At 58.1% G+C, this 18,165-nt stretch overlaps 1 protein-coding gene across 1 annotated transcript in view; it reads right to left on the bottom strand.

Moving 5' to 3' along the window:
* Positions 1–18,165, bottom strand: part of LOC137428759 (uncharacterized) — a 99,625-nt gene that overhangs the window by 45,077 nt on the left and 36,383 nt on the right. The gene's annotated exons all lie outside the window — the stretch shown is intronic.

Raw genomic sequence — 18,165 nt, 5'->3', positions numbered from 1 at the left:
GCGGAAAGGGAAGTTAAAAAAATGGGGCAGCAGATCGAGGGGGTCAGAATGGGGGTAGAAACTAAATTGGATGCTCACAGGGAGGAAATGGAGCAGATGAGGATGGCATCTGGGCAGGAGATGCAAGTGATGGGAGAGGAGATCAGAAGAGGTGTGAGTGAGGAGGTCGGAGGAGTGCGCGAGGAGGTGAGGCACTGTAAGGAGCGCATGGAGAAGGAGGTGAGAAAGGGGACTGTAAAATTGCAAGGTGTTATAGAGGAGTTGACGCTGGGAGTAGAACAACTGACAGTGGGACAAAAGGAGTTGGGGGATCAGGTAAAGAAGAACACAGCGGTAATAGAGGGTTTAAAATCGACACAGAAGGAGATGAAAAAGGACGTAGGGGTAATTAAAAAAGAGTGTCAGACGGTACATGAGGACCTGACGAGGAAAATGAACAAGGTGGTAGAGGTGATGGAGGTTAAAGAGCGGGAGGTGCGGGAGCACATAGAAAAAAATAAGGTGGAGTTAGAGGAAGAACTTAAGGGGGCGCACGAGGAGATGAAGGAGGTGAAGCAGAAATTAGAAGAAGTGGAAGAAGGGGTGAGCGAAATTAAGAAGCGACGGGGAGAGGATAAGAAAGAGATAAAGGAGGAAGTAAAAGAATTGGTCCAAAGTCTGTGTTCGGATCGTGATGATGTGCTCATTAACCGGATGAGGGATTCGCAGGTGATGGAGGAGAAGCGAAGAGAAAGAGGACCCGGTGTAAGTGGTGACCAATATGGTCGTGCGTATGATGCGCCAGGTGATTTAATAAGCTTGGGGGTCGAGATAGACCCGGATGTTCGTGAGAGGCCAAGAGTGAGGTGTATGGCTGGTCCGGAGGGTATGGAACGAGGGTGCGAGCGAGAGGGTCCGGTGATGGGAGAGGTGCGAGGTGTGAGTGAGCAAGGTTGTGGTGGTATGGAATGGGTAGCGGGTTGCGGAAGTGTGACCCATGCATCGACACCAACAGGGGTAGTTTTTAGAGGGACAGGGGAGGCACGGGAGCCCCTTGGGGGTAATGTACTGTGGGGGCCCGGCCGGTTCGGCCCCGCGCTGACCCCGCAAGGGGCGACGCAAGGGGTCCGGCAGGCGGGCAACGACTCGCATACGAGGTGGTCCCACAAGGTCCCACTCGCGCCGTATGACGGCAAGAGTGATCTACGCGCGTACCTGGCGCAGTTTGACTGTGTGTGTAAGGGCAATGGTTGGGGTGAGGACGAAGGTGGAGTACACCTGGTGGCCGCATTGCGCGGCGCGGCGGCGGAGGTGCTGACGGCATTACCACCGGGTGCTCTCACCCTGCCAGCCCTCCGCGACGCCCTAATTAATCGATTCGGCATTGAACAGCAGAGCGAGCTTGTTAAAGCTCAGCTCGCGCTGCGAAAACGCAAGCCCCAGGAAGCCATCGGGGAACTTGCCCATGACATTCGCCGCGCAGTGGAGATCGCACATGCTAGCATGGCAGCGGATTCCCGGGAAAGCCTGGCGCTGGACCATTTTATCCAGGCCCTCCCGGATATTGAGCTCCGGCAACAGCTCGCCATGTGGCGCCCGCAGACTCTGAGCCAGGCGGCTGACGCTGCGGCCCGTTGGGAAGCAGCGAGGCCCCTGGCCCGGGGGAGCGAGCGTCACGCAATGGCGGTCCGCCAGGTGGGACCCCCGATGGAGGGCGGACCCCTTAGGGGGCCCGCCCCCGACGTGAGTCCTGACCTGGCGGGCATGGTCCGGAGGCTGGTGGACCAGTGCCTGGCGGGACCTGGACCATGGCAGGCGGCCCCGGAGGTGGCCCGCGGTGGACCACGAGCGGGTAATCCAATTCGGACCTTCAGGGGGGGGAATTTGGAATTCCGGAGACAAGCACCTTATCAGGTGAGGTGCTATACTTGCAACCGTCTGGGTCACCTGGCGCGGCACTGTCGAGCCACGTGCCGGGATGATCCCCGGCGGTTGAGGTCCTCAACTCCGCCCAGGGGGGAGCGGGTTAGCGAGCACGGCCGAGAGAGCGGAGCTGGAGGCTTCCGAGGCCGTGACCATTCCCCCAAGGGCCGAGGCGATAGTGCCGGCCCGGTGGGCAGCTCGCCCAACATGGCAGGAGTCCTGCGGCCTGGTCGAACCGGTGGCAGCGCAGTCCATACCGGGTTTAATCGTGGGCCGCACCCTTGTAAAAACGGACGGACCGGTAGTGGCCGTCCGAGTAATAAATATAAGTACAGAACCACGCACTATAGTAAGGGGCAAGAGGGTAGCTGGCTGCACCCCAGTTGAGGAAGTCGCGACAGTGAGGGGCGAGAACGTCCAGCCGAGCCGGCCCCGGGGGGAGCCTTCAATATGAAGTAGGAATTGGCCCGATCCCATTTGCGAGATGGTAAATCGTAGTAGCGTAGAGTTGGGAGGTACCCAGAGGGAGGCCTTACACAAACTGGTTGGGTCCCATTTGGACCTCTTCTCCCTGTCCACCGAGGATATTGGACGTACGGGCCTGGTGAAACATCAGATCCACACCGGTGAGGCCCGGCCTATTCGTCAGGCCGCCCGACGGCTCCCTTGGAGCAAGAGGGCGGAAGCTGACGAGCAGGTTAAAAAAATGCTCGACGCAGGCGTGATCGAGCCCTCGGGAAGTCCTTGGATGTCACCTGTTGTGCTGGTCAAAAAGAAGGATGGGACCACGCGGTTCTGCGTGGACTATCGCCAGCTAAACAACGTGACACTCAAGGACTCATATCCCCTGCCAAGGATTGATGACACCCTCTGTTGTGAAATCAAGATACAACATCGACCCATAAGGTAGGTTTAATCGAAATTCGTTCTCAACAGCATCTAGAGAGAAACCAATAAACATTGTATTAATATTACAGGTGAATACAGGTGCATACAGGTGGTATGACTATAAATGAGCTTATGATATATATAGCAGAATCGTTACCTTTCTATGGAAGCCCAGAGGAGCTATAGAGTTACATCTCGATGATGGATCCACATCTCCTGTCTGCGCTGATATATATAGCAGCCGCGAAAGGGTCGCGTAGCGGCCATGAGGAGAATAACATCAGTGTCGTAACTTGGATGACGATTTCATCACATTCTCCCCGCGCTTAGAACTTAACTAGGCGGTGAAGAACAGCAGACACATACTGATAATTCAGCAGAGGGATACATAGGAATGCAAAGAACGAAATACATCGGAAGGATGTCACTGCCAGTCGAACGTCCAGGGGCCATCAATCCCGATGGCAGGGTTACTGCATTTCAACCTGTTAGCCTGGTTAGCAATCAATCCCCAGATATAGATGTATCGAGGAGGAAGTCCCAATCAAGAAGATATCGAACCGAGCAAGCAGTGTTCATCCCAGGGAGAAGACGATGAGCCCGTGGGTAGCAGTAGTCTTACAGTGGGGTAGTCGGCACAGTTGCGATATGCAACTCATTACATAAGGTGTGCCTTGACGAAGAGCGACTGTCCATTCGTCGCAATGCAACGCATTTCAGGCAGATGTGTCGATGTGGAAGATGTGTAAACCAGTAAGCCATGTCTATTCGTCGCAAGGCAACACATTACAGGAAGATGTGTCGATGTGGAAGATGTGTAAATCAGTAAGCCTCTTTACAGTAAGCTGTAACAGTAAGTAAGATTACATGACAGGAGGCCACTACAGTAAGTCCCTTACAGTAAGCACTACAGTAAGTCCATTACAGTAAGTCTGTACCTGCCTTGGCTCCCAAGGGTACATACGCATTACAAACTCTTGTTTCGGCACGCGAATCTACCGTTGGCAGCGATCGCACGAGACACGAGCGGCCTCTGAAGGCTGCCTGGACGACCGGCATGGCTGATTATGATGACGCACAAAACGACCGAAACGCGCCTCTCCAGCGAAGCGCGCAGAACCTCCGGGATGCATATGGCAATCCTGTCCAGCTGTACAGCGCGCGCGGAGGATCGGAGAAGATCGGCAAACCGAGAGAGAGTCCCGGCTGGACAAACCATGTTTGTCCCAGCGTTGTCCCGGATGGATTGTCTAGATGTCGAGATGATTGTCATGCTAGATGTCCCGGATGGATTGGCCATCCCCGGATGTCCGACCGATCCATCCATTCAACACCTTCATTGAATGGCTCGGATCGACCATCCATGGACGCAAAGTCTCACTCAAAGACACAAAGACTCACTCAAAGACACAAAGTCATCCATGGACGCCATCCTGGGCCCCCACAAGGGGCGAGGTGGGAGTCGTTATACCGGACGGCACCCGGGCGAGCAACAATAACCTCCCGGGCCCCCACAAGGGGCGAGGTGGCCCGATCACAGGGAGGGGCCTTGTCGAGCAAAGGTCGCAGACGCTCCTTACCCGGAGTGACAGAGCCATGGGTCACGGTGTTCCCCAGAAGATCTATCCATCGTGCGTAGGGAGTATTTGCACGTATCCTCGTGCATAGGTAAGTGATACCAGCGCGACCTCAAGGAAGCGCTTCAGATTAGCATCATGGTCATATCCCTTGGACATATCCACAAACCGTAAGATTATCGAGGTAGACGAAACATCGGTTAAGTGCTCCCGATCCCACCCCCCCCCCCCCCCCCCACCGAGGTTGCAGCAGCGCGCTGCATACCGAAGGCAGACGACCTTCACAGTCTGGGTCAGGCTGAGTCACAGTCAGTCTGGGGCAGAGGGAAAATGGAATCAGACGAGGCGTCTCGCAGTCTCGAAATGTACGAGCCAAGAGCTCTGTCCGATAAACAACGAGCACAGAGTCAAGGGCGAGCAGGCAGTACGGTGCCCCCGTTACATGCGCAGGTGACAAGGGAGTCGGGCGCGACGCTCAATGGCACCATTTCACGAGGTCACCGTGTACTCCCTAAACGGCGCTGGCGCGCGACCTTGAGGTAGCGCCGCGTTACGTTGGTTACGTCGTTTACGTAAAGGACATTTGGTACGTAGTTTACCAAGGTACATGGAAATGTAAACGAATCCCCGATGAGATCGCGGGAAGCACGCAATTACGTTAATGACGCTGTAAAGCAAACGCGTGATTTAGTCGATGACGTCATCAATTGGTTCGGGCGCGTGCGGGCGGGTTTGACGGCGAGCTCCAGCTGAGCGGTATCCCCAGACGGAGTAAAGTAGCACTCCGAAATCTAAAGTCTCGCGTCCATTGGGCAGCAGCATTCGAGCGAGCTCGAGATCGGTATACGGAATACGAACCCGGCCGACGAGCGAAAAGTATTATCTAGGGCGCACCGCGTACGAGGGAAACCGAAAGTTGAGCTCGGCCCGTTGAACCAGTGTGGCTTCGCCGAGTCGAGAGGGTGAGCCCGCCGAGTCGAGGGGCGAGCATGCCGAGTCGAGAGGGCGAGCATGCTTGGCAGCGATAGACCGCACGACCTGAAGTAGCATCTCGTTTGTGGTGAATTGAGCATGAAGGATGAAGAGGAGGCCATTTGGTCCGTCAAGCCTGCTCTACATCAACACCACATTAATTCAATCCAACAGTTTATCAAATTAAATTAATTGGGTGAAACGCGGGGTGTGGAAAAGGAATGAAAGCAGTCGGTGTACAATGGTCGCAGGTGTTTAACGAATACGCCGTTTGAAGATCGGGAACAACAAATCAGGTAAAACAAAGGACGAAGAAGAACGATCAACTTAAAGAATACACATGGTATACGATCATCTATCATAAGCATAAGCCCGAGTGTCGTGAAAGGCTATGAAGGTCCCGCTCGACGTCCTTAGAAACTCATCCGTGCTGCGACGAGTCCTCGCACGGTGCCAAGCGAGCCTCCATTGAGGCGATTCCGGGCAGCGGAGTTCGCCGGCCTCGTTGAGTAGCCACATGTAGGTGGGATTGCGACGGCCGCGATCAGAATCGCCGGCCTCACAGAGTAGGGCCTGCGAGAGGAATCGCATGCGAAGGGGTCCATCCAGCGAAGATGCGGCGCGCGCAACTGGCGCGTCGTGAATAGTAGGGATTCCATCCAGCGACGGTGCGGCGCGTGATTCGCGCGTAAGAGGGGTTCCGACGAGCAGCGATAAGAATCGCCGGCGTCGGAGAGAGTGCCCGCGATGGGTGCAGCGCGCACGATTCGTGCGTAGGAGGTGATTCCGGCGAGCAGCGAGAGGAATCGCCGGCCTCACCGAGTAGGGCCCGCGAAGGGAGCAACGTGCGGCTTCGCGGCGAGGAGGTGATCGGAATCAGAATGGAATCGTGGGCCTCCCAGAGTATTAGCACGCGATGGGTGCAGTGCACGACGATTCGCGTGGAGGAGGTGATTCCACCGAGCAGCCGGAGTGAGCCGGCCGTGTGAGGCACGGCGTGATTCCGACGAGCAGTGCGCGATTCGCGCGGAGGAGATGGTTCCCCCGAGAAGCGAGTGGTCGGAGTGAGCCGGTCGTGAGAGGCACGGCGTGATTCCGACGAGCAGTGCGCGATTTGCGCGGAGGAGATGGTTCCCCCGAGAAGCGAGTGGTCGGAGTGAGCCGGTCGTGAGAGGAACGGCGTGATTCCGACGAGCAGTGCGCGATTCGCGCGGAGGAGATGGTTCCACCGAGTAGCGAGTGGTCGGAGTGAGCCGGTCGTGAGAGGCACGGCGTGATTCCGACGAGCAGTGCGCGATTCGCGCGGAGGAGATGGTTCCACTGAGCAGCGAGTGGTCGGAGTGTGTCGGCCCGCGGGGAGGAGGCGATTCCACCGAGCAGCGAGTGGTCGGAGTGTGCCGGCCGTGTGGAGGCATGGCCGACATGGGAGTCGTGGTCTCTCGCGTGGGAATCTCATCTCGGGCCGAGGCACGCAAATCTAGGATGATTCTTTCGGACGGGGCCGTTAGCGTTTCGAGCAACCGAGGCTAGATTCGTACCTTCGGCTCCAAGCGGGTCCGTTGTTCCGACGGGGTTGCGGCCCAGGACATTTCCCAGTGGCCTCCTTCAGCAGGCGCCTTGCCGGAGTCCGTCATGCCTGCTCCGGCGTTCGGGCCTCAGGAGAGCTGTTTGCGTTTTGACGACGCGGTCCCGCAAAAGGCTTGCGAGGTCCCCATCGCATCCGGCCCTTTTGAGGCAGACCGGTGGCGAGAGTAGTCGGAGCTCCGTAGCTGGAGCTAGCTCGACGGGTCCTCCGCTGGGCATTCTTCTCCGAGGCGAGCATTGCAGGAGCGTGGGCATTATCTTGATTCCGAGCGATGTCAGGAGAGGAATTTCGATTAAGTGTTGTGAAATCAAGATACAACATCGACCCATAAGGTAGGTTTAATCGAAATTCGTTCTCAACAGCATCTAGAGAGAAACCAATAAACATTGTATTAATATTACAGGTGAATACAGGTGCGTACAGGTGGTATGACTATAAATGAGCTTGTGGCGGACACAAAAGCCCACTGGCGTGGTGACATCATTCCACGCACCAAGTGGGCGGTGGCCACGCCCGAGGGGTAGGCGTGGCCTCATGATATACACCGGGCGACCAGCCCGGAGGAGTTCAGTGTTACAGTGTAGTCTTACAATAAAGACGTTTATAAGTTACCGCTTGTCCGCTTCCTCCTTGCTCACAAGCAGCGCGCGTAACGCCGCGCTTTACTGGTGACCCTCGACGTTGGATCTGCCGGAGCGATCCTTCCACACGCGACGCCATCGCCATGGCCGCCTTCGTCAAACTTCCGGAATTTTGGGAGGCTCAGGCCGAAGTCTGGTTCGTCCAGGCCGAAGCCCAATTTCAGCTTCGGCACCTCACCGGCGATGACACGCGCTACTGCCACGTCGTCGCCTCCCTCGGGCCCGGCACGGCCGCTCGAGTTGTGTCCGTCCTTCGCCACCCACCGGACGGCCACAAGTACGAGGCACTCAAGCGGCTACTCCTAGCCACGTTCAGCCTTACGGACGACGCACGGGCCGACCGCCTCCTGGATCTCCCCGAGCTCGGTGAGACGCGCCCGTCGGTCCGAATGGACCATATGCTGTCACTGTTGGGCGACGAAGCCCCCGGTTCGCTATTCCGGGCGCTTTTCCGTCGCCAACTTCCAGCGCAGGTTCGCCTCGCGTTGGCCGGGACCGGGCTAACGGAACCCCGAGCATTGGCGGCCGAGGCGGACAAGTACTTCGCCGCTTCGGACACGCGGGCGAGCGTTGGCGTGGCCGTCACGGCCTTCGACGCTGATGTTCCACAGCATCATCTTCTACAGCACGCTGAGGTTCAGCAGCATGCTGATACGCACCTCGTGAACGCCGCCACGCCCCGCCCACCGCCGCGGCGAAAACCGCCACCGCGGGGAAACCCGTCGACTCCACCGGCCTGGCGGAGCCAGCCGCGCTCCTCCAGCTCCACCACCTGGTGCTGGTTCCACGCCAAGTTCGGCCACGAAGCTCGGCGGTGTCATCCGCCGTGCTCCTTCAACGGGTCGGGAAATGCCCGGGCCGGCGCTCAATTGTGGCGATGAGCGCCGGCCGTTCGAGCAGCCTGCTGTTCATAACGGACACCTTCTCCGGGCGCCGTTACCTGTGCGACACGGGAGCGCAGGTGAGTGTCATTCCCGCCGGCACGTCAGACAAGCACGCCGCGGGTGGGGGCCCCGCGCTGCTTGCCGCGAACGGGACGCCCATCCGTACGTATGGAAAACGCTGCCTCTCTCTGCGGTTTGGAGGGCAGGTTTTCCGATGGACGTTCGTCACCGCCGACGTGCCCATGGCACTGCTTGGCGCGGACTTCCTGTGCGCTAATGGGCTCCTGGTCGACGTCAAGCGCAGACGGCTTGTCCAGGCCGAGACGTTCAGCTCGCTCGCGTGTGCGTTGCCCAGCTCAACGAGCGGCTTGCCAAGCGGCTTGCCGAACGATTCGGTTCCGGCCACGTTGGTCTGTACGCTTCCGGCAGCGGACGCATTCACCCGCCTCCTCGCCGGCTTCCCGGCCCTCACGCGGCCCACCTTCTCGGCGGGGGCCGTCAAGCACGGGGTGGCCCATCACATCCCCACCGTCGGGCCACCGGTCTACGCCCGGGCAAGCCGCCTCGAGCCGACGAAGCTGGCGGTGGCAAAAGCGGGGTTCGCTACCCTGGAGCGACTCGGCATCGTTCGGCGCTCAGAGAGCGCTTGGGCGTCGCCGCTGCACATCGCCGCTGCACATCGTGCCGAAGCCCGGCGGGGGATGGCGACCGTGCGGGGACTATCGCCGTCTCAATGACGCCACGACTCCCGACCGCTACCCCGTCCCCCACATTCAGGACTTCTCCGCCCGTTTGGCGGGCAGGTCCTTCTTCTCGAAGGTGGACCTCATACGCGGCTACCATCAGGTCCCCGTCAGGCCGGAGGACGTCCCGAAGACGGCGGTCATCACGCCATTCGGACTCTTCGAGTTCCTGCGCATGCCCTTCGGTCTGAAGAATGCGGCTCAGGCGTTCCAGCGACTGATGGACAGCGTCCTGCGCGACTTGGATTTTGTCTACGTCTACCTGGACGATATCCTCGTCGCCAGCGCGTCCCGCGAAGAGCACCTACGCCACCTCCGCACGCTCTTCGAATGCCTGGGCCAGCATGGCCTGATTGTGAACCCCGCAAAGTGCCGGTTCGGCGCCGCCACAATCGATTTTCTGGGGCACCGTGTCACCAGGCACGGCGCCGTCCCCCTGCCGGCCAAGGTGGAGGCGGTGAAGGGGTTTCCGCGCCCCCGCACGATCAGAGGGCTGCAGGAGTTCCTGGGCATGGTGAACTTTTACCATCGGTTCCTGCCCCGTATCGCCCAGCTCCTGCGCCCCCTGCACGAAGCTCTCCAAGGTAAGCCGGGCAAAGGCGACGTTACCTGGACTGAGCAGATGGACACGGCGTTCACGGGCGCGAAGCTCGCCTTGGCTAACGCCACCATGCTCGCGCACCCGGCGCCCGATGCACCGATCGCCCTCACCACCGATGCCTCGGACTACGCGGTGGGCGCGGTGTACGAGCAATGGGTGCGTGGAGCTTCGCAACCGCTGGCGTTCTTTAGCCGGCAGCTTCGCCCGCGAGTTGCTCGGACTTCACTTGGCGGTCAGGCACTTCCGCCATCTGCTCGAGGGCCGGGCGTTCACTGCCTTCGTCGACCACAAGCCGCTGATCTTCGCGATGGGCAAGGTCACCGAGCCGTGGTCGGCCCGGCAGCAGCGTCACCTCTCGGCCGTGTCCGAGTACACGACGGACATCCAGCACGTCGCGGGGAAGGACAACCCGGTGGCGGATTGCCTTTCCCGGGCCGTCGCCCACGCAGTCCACCTCGGCATCGACTATGCCCGGATGGCAGCGGACCAGGCCGCTGACCCCGACGTCCAGGCCTTGCGGACCGCCGTCACGGGCCTCCGCGTCACCGAGGTGCCGTTCAACGGCGCGGGCGCGGCCCTCTTGTGCGACGTCTCCCTCGGGCGTCCTCGCCCCATTGTGCCCGCGGGCTGGCAGCGCCAGGTGTTTGACGCCATCCACGGCCTGTCCCACCCGGGCGCGAGGGCCTCCCAAAGGCTGATCGCCGACAAGTTCGTCTGGCATGGCCTCCGGAAGGCCATCCGCGGCTGGGCCAGGACGTGCCTCGCGTGCCAGCGCGCCAAGGTGCACCGGCACACCCAGGCCCCGTTGGCCCCGTTCACGGTGCCGGAACGCCGGTTTGACCACGTCCACGTGGACCTGGTGGGACCTCTGCCCCCCTCGCGGGGTTTCACCTACGTCCTCACCATGGTGGACCGCACCACCCGGTGGCCGGAGGCCGTGCCCTTGGCGTCGACAACGGCGGCCGATGTCGCGCAGGCTTTCATCGCCACCTGGGTCGCCCGGTTCGGCGCCCCCTCAGACATCTCATCCGACCGCGGCCCCCAGTTCACCTCGGAGCTCTGGGGGGCGGTTGCGCAGGGGCTCGGTGTCCGGCTGCACCGAACCACGGCCTACCACCCCCAGGCTAACGGCCTGTGTGAGCGATTTCACCGCTCATTGAAGGCCGCGCTCCGGGCCACCCTCCGCGACGGCGGCTGGGTCGACAGGCTCCCCTGGGACCTGCTGGGCCTCCGGACGGCGCCCAAGGAGGACCTGCGCGCATCCGCGGCGGAGTTGGTCTTCGGGCAACCGCTGCGGGTGCCGGGCGAGTTCCTCCCCGACTCCACGGCACCATGGTCCGCGGCACAGCAGCGCTCCGCTCTGCAAGAGACCGCCCAGAGGTTCGCCCCGGTGCCAACGGCATGCCACGGGCACCCACCGACGCACGTCGCCCCGGAGCTTCGCACGGCGGAGTACGTCTTCGTCCGCCACGATGCCCATCGGACACCACTGCGGCCCCCGTACGACGGGCCTTTCCGCGTGCTGGAGACCGGGGCGAAGCACTTCACCCTGGACATCGGCGGTACTCCTGACCGCGTTTCGGTAGACCGCCTCAAGCCGGCCCACCTCGATGTGGACCATCCACCGCCAGTGGCCCGACCCCCACGTCGGGGCCGCCCTCCTGTGGGCGGACCCCCGGCACCGCCCAGCCCCGCCGCCACGGCGCCCCCCGGTCCTGCACCCATCCCAGGGGCAGCCAGGGGCATCCCACCTGGTATCCCTGCACCCCGGACGCCGCCGATCGCCAGGGGGCGCTTCGGCCGGGTCATTCGTCTGCCCCGCAAACTGGCCCTCCAGGTGCGCGGGAATTCTGGGGGGGCGCGTGTGGCGGACACAAAAGCCCACTGGCGTGGTGACATCATTCCACGCACCAAGTGGGCGGTGGCCACGCCCGAGGGGTAGGCGTGGCCTCATGATATACACCGGGCGACCAGCCCGGAGGAGTTCAGTGTTACAGTGTAGTCTTACAATAAAGACGTTTATAAGTTACCACTTGTCCGCTTCCTCCTTGCTCACAAGCAGCGCGCGTAACGCCGCGCTTTAAGCTTATGATATATATAGCAGAATCGTTACCTTTCTATGGAAGCCCAGAGGAGCTATAGAGTTACATCTCGATGATGGATCCACATCTCCTGTCTGCGCTGATATATATAGCATCCGCGAAAGGGTCGCGTAGCGGCCATGAGGAGAATAACACCAGTGTCGTAACTTGGATGACGATTTCATCACACCCTCGATGCCGTTGCGGGCTCAAATTGGTTCTCAACTTTGGACCTCAAGAGTGGGTATTGGCAGGTGGAGATGGATAGGGCAGGGAAGGAGAAAACGGCATTTTCCACAGGTAAGGGACTGTATCAGTTTACTGGGATGCCGTTTGGTTTGTGTAACGCCCCCGCCACCTTTGAAAGATTGATGGAACATGTACTAGGCGGCATGCCATGGCAATCATGCCTGGTGTACCTGGATGACGTCCTAGTACATGCCAAAACGTTCCCCCAGGCAGTAGCTAATTTGGACCAGGTGTTCGGGTGCCTCAGACAGGCAGGGTTGAAGCTGAACCCGAGTAAGTGCACTTTGTTTGCAAGAGAGGTGGCCTATCTAGGTCACGTGATCGGCCGCGAGGGGGTAAAAACGGACCCAGACAAAATTAAAGCGGTAGAGGAGTGGCCCGCACCACGTACCATCAAGGAGGTGCGGGGATTTTTGGGACTCTGCTCCTACTACCGGCGCTTTGTGGCGAAATTCGCGGAGTTGGCCCGTCCCCTCCACCGGCTTACGGAGAAGGGGACGCGATTTAATTGGACACGGGAGTGCCACGAGGCCTTCCAAAAATTGAAGGGGTGTCTAACATCCGCACCCCTTCTAGCTTACCCCACTAGCAACGGGGCATTTACCCTGGACACGGATGCGAGCCAGGAAGGATTGGGCGCAGTTTTGTCTCAGACACAGGAGGGCGTGGAGAGAGTGATTGGTTACTATAGTCGGGCCTTAAGTAGGCCCGAGCGAAATTATTGTGTCACTCGCAAAGAGTTATTGGCTATGCTGGCTGCCATGAACCATTTCCACCCGTACCTGTACGGGCGGAAATTTTTGGTTAGAACTGACCATTCCTCCTTGCAATGGCTCCTTCGGTTCAAGGAACCGGAGGGCCAAATTGCAAGGTGGTTGGAAAAGTTGCAGCAGTACGATTTTGATGTGGCCCATAGGGCCGGGAAGGCCCATGGTAATGCGGACGCACTCTCTCGGCGTCCTTGTCTGGGGGAAAACTGTAAATTTTGTGCGAGACACGAGGAGAGGGAGCAATTGGGCGATTCCGCCCCGATTCTCGTCGTCCGGGCAACCCGGGTGAGAGGGCCAATTTTGCCACTAACCGCAGATGAGGAATTCGGAACTTTGGCTTGGAGCGCGGCCCAGCGGGAGGACCCCGTACTGGGGCCGGTGCACGAATGGGTGAGATTGGGGCAAAGACCTAATGGGGAAGAGGTCACCCCCCTCGGGGCACAGACCAAGGCATATTGGGCTCAGTGGAAAACCCTGGAATTGAAGGATAACATCTTGTATCGCAAGTGGGTGGAGGTTCCCTCTGATAAAACTTCCTGGCTGGTGGTAGTCCCAAATAAATTTAAGACCGATATATTGCAACAGGTGCATGGTACCCGCCCCGGCGGCCATTTGGGCAGGACAAAGACGACATCGCAGGTACGCCGGAGGTTTTATTGGGTGAATATGGGGCGCGACATACAGGACTGGTGTCGGAGATGCGACGCCTGTACTGCCAAAAAGGGACCAGCACGGAGGATGAGGGCCCCCCTTCAATTACACCAGGTGGGGGCCCCCCTAGAGCGGGTGGCCATGGATATCCTAGGCCCACTACCCCGCACCCGCCTAGGTAATAAGTACATCCTCGTTGTGATGGACTACTTCACCAAGTGGCCGGAGGCCTACGCCCTCCCCAACCAAGAAGCAGGGGTGGTAGCGCAGGCCTTCGTGGAAGGATTTGTGTGCCGGCATGGGATTCCACAGGAGTTGCACACCGACCAGGGACGAAATTTTGAGAGCAAATTGCTAAAAGATGTGTGCAGTCTCCTGTCAATTCGGAAAACAAGAACAACGCCTTTAAGACCTCAATCTGACGGGATGGTGGAAAGATTCAACCGAACTTTAATCCAACAACTGGCACTGTTCACCGCCACCCGTCACCGTCAGGATGACTGGGACGAACATCTCCCTTATTTGCTCATGGCCTACCGAACCAGCCAGCACGGGGCCACCGCATGCAGTCCAGCGTTGCTTATGTATGGGCGGGAGTTACGGGCTCCCGCCGACTTGCTATGCGGTCCCGTGCCAGACACAGTGGTTAACCCGCCGAGGGAGGGGTACGCACGTCACCTAGAGGAAGGCATGGAGCTAGTCCATGCCTTCGCCCGCCGTCAACTCCATCTGGCGGGGGAAAAGATGAAGCGCAGGTACGACCACCGGAGCCAGGGGAGTCAGTACACTCCGGGGATGAAGATTTGGTTCTTCAATCCCCGGAGGAGGAAGGGTAGGTGCCCGAAACTCACCTCTCCCTGGCAAGGCCCGGGGGTCGTCCTGTCGCAAGTCTGTGACGTGGTAGTAAAAATCAAAATGGGGCCACGAGCCCTCCCTCGGATCGTCCACGCCGACCGGATAAGGCCTTACACCGGCGAGCAGGCGCCCCCGTGGATTGCCGAGGCTTTAGATGCTGAGGCGGGACCCAGTACCTCTGAATAAGGGGGGCTTATTAGTGCCAGAGGACTGGGGGATTGATGAGCGATGGGCCTGGTGGGTAAGGGTGGCATCCCTGCCACCCTTCCCATGATGGGGGCAAATGCGCTATAGCTTAGGGGGTGTATGGCAGTGAAAACTAGCCCGGGTGGGTTAGGATATTGTATGCAGGGATCTAGCGAAGATGACATTAGGTAACGTTAAGGTTAGTTAGTGACAAGGATACCTGTAGAGGGGACGCAGGTAGATTAGAGTGGATGATAATGACGAGGGAGCGCAATAGTTTAAAGGGACGACTGGGAAGCGCAAGTTTCAGAGGGGAGTAGTTAGATGAGATGATGCTGTGTGAGAACTGGACAGGTGTGTGGAGCAGTGAGTGTTGTGGATCAGCGCGAATGCGCTTGGGGGAGAGAAGGGTGCAGGCGGCACCAAGTATGAGAGCACAGGTGTGCAAGTACAGGTGTGTGGAATATATGGAGCAGAGAATGAGTGGTGTGGAGAGAGTTGGAGTAAGTGGTACGGAGTGGTGTGCATGGTGCGAAGGTGTGGATGGGGGAAGAGTGGACCCCTTTTCACGAGTACCCGGGGAGGGTAGTTTAAAGAATAGTTAGAAGGTATAGGTAAATTGTGGTTGGATATTGGCATTTGTGGTGCGGTTGCAGAATGGTATTGTGGATGGGTGCATTGGTGTGGTGAAATTGGCAGATCGTGTGGCCTGTTAGTATGAGTGTGAATGGTTGGGCACTCCGCCACTGTTAGATGTCGGCCAGGTGAGGCCGCAGGTGGGCTCTGGGAGCCGTTAGTGTCAGTGGGTGCCTGAGGATCCCGGGTGTGGATCGGGCAGCCCGTGCCAGAGAGGGCACTGAGGGGGTGAGAGTGCGAGAGGGCCTTCCCCAGTTAGTTAGGTTAGGGTGAGGAGCAGGTGAGCTCGGTAGGCAACAACAGTGGTGGAGGTGTGCAGGTGGGCGGACCAGCTGGGAGCGTCACACGACCCAGCCACCGAAATTGTGCGGGGGCACCGAGTGATGAATCGGGGGAGTGAGACCCCAACTTGAGAAGCACCACAGTTTGGTCAATGGGAATTGGTTTTTAGAACCCAAAGTGTAAGTTGGCCAATGGATTGGCAGGGAAAGACCCCGGGTAATGTAAAGTTGTTAAAGTCATTTAGGAAATAGTTAGGATTGATGAACCTGTCGCACCATATGCAGCCACTTACCTGAGGTGATGATGATGACTCCACACCTGTGTTCCTTTGTTCTGTGTAGCAGGAAGGGAGAATTGCTGTGTGGATTTGTGAGACGCATCACGACGTGGATGAGACATTGGGGTGATTCCATCTATCCCTCCCTAGGAGGGACTGATGATGAATTGGTGATGGCAAATTTTGATGTTGAGTTGGAGATGGCAAATTTTGATGAGAGTTGGAAATGGCAAATTTGATTGGTTAGGAGGGAGAGAAGACGAATTTGGTTTATGGGAGGAACGGGGAAGACAGTAGGGACGTTTGTTGATGTGTAAAGTAGATGTTTATGGGTAGTGTTGTGTTTTGTGGATACAGTAAGGGGTAAGGGAGGGGCAATGTAGGTTACCTGGTTGGGGGGGGGGGCGTACGGTAGGAACGTACCTGTCTCACCTGGTTCCCATGTGCCCCCAGTGTGCATTACCTTGTATTGCGTGCACTTTTGCGCCGTTACCACCTTACTCACTTGTCTTCTTTTGTCTCCCACCTCCGAGGATCTGGCTTTGGGGCAGAGAGAGAGGAGAGAGAGGTGCTGGCTCCGCAGTTGTGGGCCTGTACTTCCGCTGCTTGCTGCCTGGATCGATACACCATATGGACCGCAATTTTTGTGGCCGCCCACAATGGACCGCAGTTCTTTTGCGGGCAAGCACCACCCGTTGATGGACCTCTGGGTCAACGTGGCACCTATGCCATACAGGTGAACCACTTTTAGTTGGCCCCCCTGACGGCCACAATTTAGAAATGGACGCGGTTGGCGCCTTTCTTAATTTCTAAAGAAGCCAGAAGGCCAAGTGCACTCCATGAAGGCAAGACCAGCGGCAGAACATCGGCCGGCTGCTACACCACCGGTGACCATGGACACTTGATTGTGCCTTTTTTTTGTTGAACACTTTATTGGTGCACCGGATGGTGCTGACTGTGTGTATGGGGTGGTGCTTTTGGTGCTTGGATGGGGTGCTCTGCACATTATTAAAGGCCGTAGGGCCACAGGGCACTCGTGGGTTGGTGTATCGATGCTGGCATGCGTGCTCTCCCTATGCATAACATCTGCATGTGTTCCTCAAAGAACAGGTCCTGGATCGTAGTGTAAATATCAGTCTTGTATAAATGATGCTCCCTACCGGCTGTATGTTTAGTTTGAGGATTCTTTCCGCGATTCGGTTATCCTGTGGGTGTGTTTCTGTGAGGAGAAGGGTGCAACGTCGCAGGGGGACATATTTACTCATTTGTGAACATCTGTAAAACTGTCGCACTCAGGGTTGAGTTAATAGTAGAGGGAACTACATCTGAGTGCCACACTAAAGTAGGTAAAAATTTATCGGGTCGGGACGCCCCGAGGTAGAGAAGGGTGCAATGTTGCGGATATGGGATTTACATCCATCCATATCCACTTGTAAATATTCCCCTATTTCCTCAATACTTCCCAACTATCCCCAATCCCCCATTCCCTAGTCCCATTTTCTGTAAACAACACTCTGTAGACCCGACCTCCCCCTATTTCCCCCATTAAATGTCGCATCCAGGTCCACCGCATCTCACGTAGACAACTATAGGACATCTTGCTAGTTATTCTTAGTCTATGTCAGTTAAGGACTCGTTTCCATTAATTCTGACTCTTCGTTGCACCAGAATGTGATTGTATGGCACCGTTAGGAAGTTTAGGACCTCCCAATACCTCCCCGCAGCTCTTCCTCACGGTTCAGCAACAACAACAACAACAACAACGGCGGCGGCGCGGGGAGTGCACGTCCTCACTCCGGCTTGGTTGGTAGGGGGTGTTGGGAGGGCACCATGCCTTTCCAACGAGCCGCCATCGAGCATGTGCTCGACGGGGTTACCAAGTAGGGGCTCGCTGTCAGCTCCTCGTCAAGGGCGGAGCCCGGTAACCCCCGCACCCAATAGAAGCGGCGGACCGATCCCATCTGGGGCGGAGCCAACGAGCCGAGGGCGTGTCACTCCCCGCTGAGCATGCGCAGGAAGAGGGAGGTAACGTCAGATGCGCGCTGAGCTTGAAGAGAGAAGGACGCCACCTCCAAGCGCTGTGACACCTCCCCGCATCTCTGGACTGGACCGTGCTTTATCCTGTCCCTGAGCCAAGGTGCACCTTGTGCTATCGACTGCCTGTCCTTCCCTGCCATCAATCCCTGTGTAAGTCAGTCTTGTTCCGTTTGTCTGTGGTCTGTCGGGGATAAGATAAGACTGTAACTAAGTGCCCATCTTTTCTGTGTCTTTACCTCATTACCTTGTAATCTACCCCTTTTCTCCACCACTAATTATATCCTCCTCCGGAGGTCTTGAGAACTGTACCCCTTGCGTCGTTTCATCTATCCCAGTCGTTGTGTCCTT

This window comes from Myxine glutinosa, chromosome 5, assembly GCF_964187855.1.
Source record: "Myxine glutinosa chromosome 5, kmMyxGlut1.1, whole genome shotgun sequence".
Taxonomy (NCBI): domain Eukaryota; kingdom Metazoa; phylum Chordata; class Myxini; order Myxiniformes; family Myxinidae; genus Myxine; species Myxine glutinosa.
Note: the sequence above shows the minus strand (reverse complement) of the source record. Positions and strands in the feature narration are given on the sequence as shown.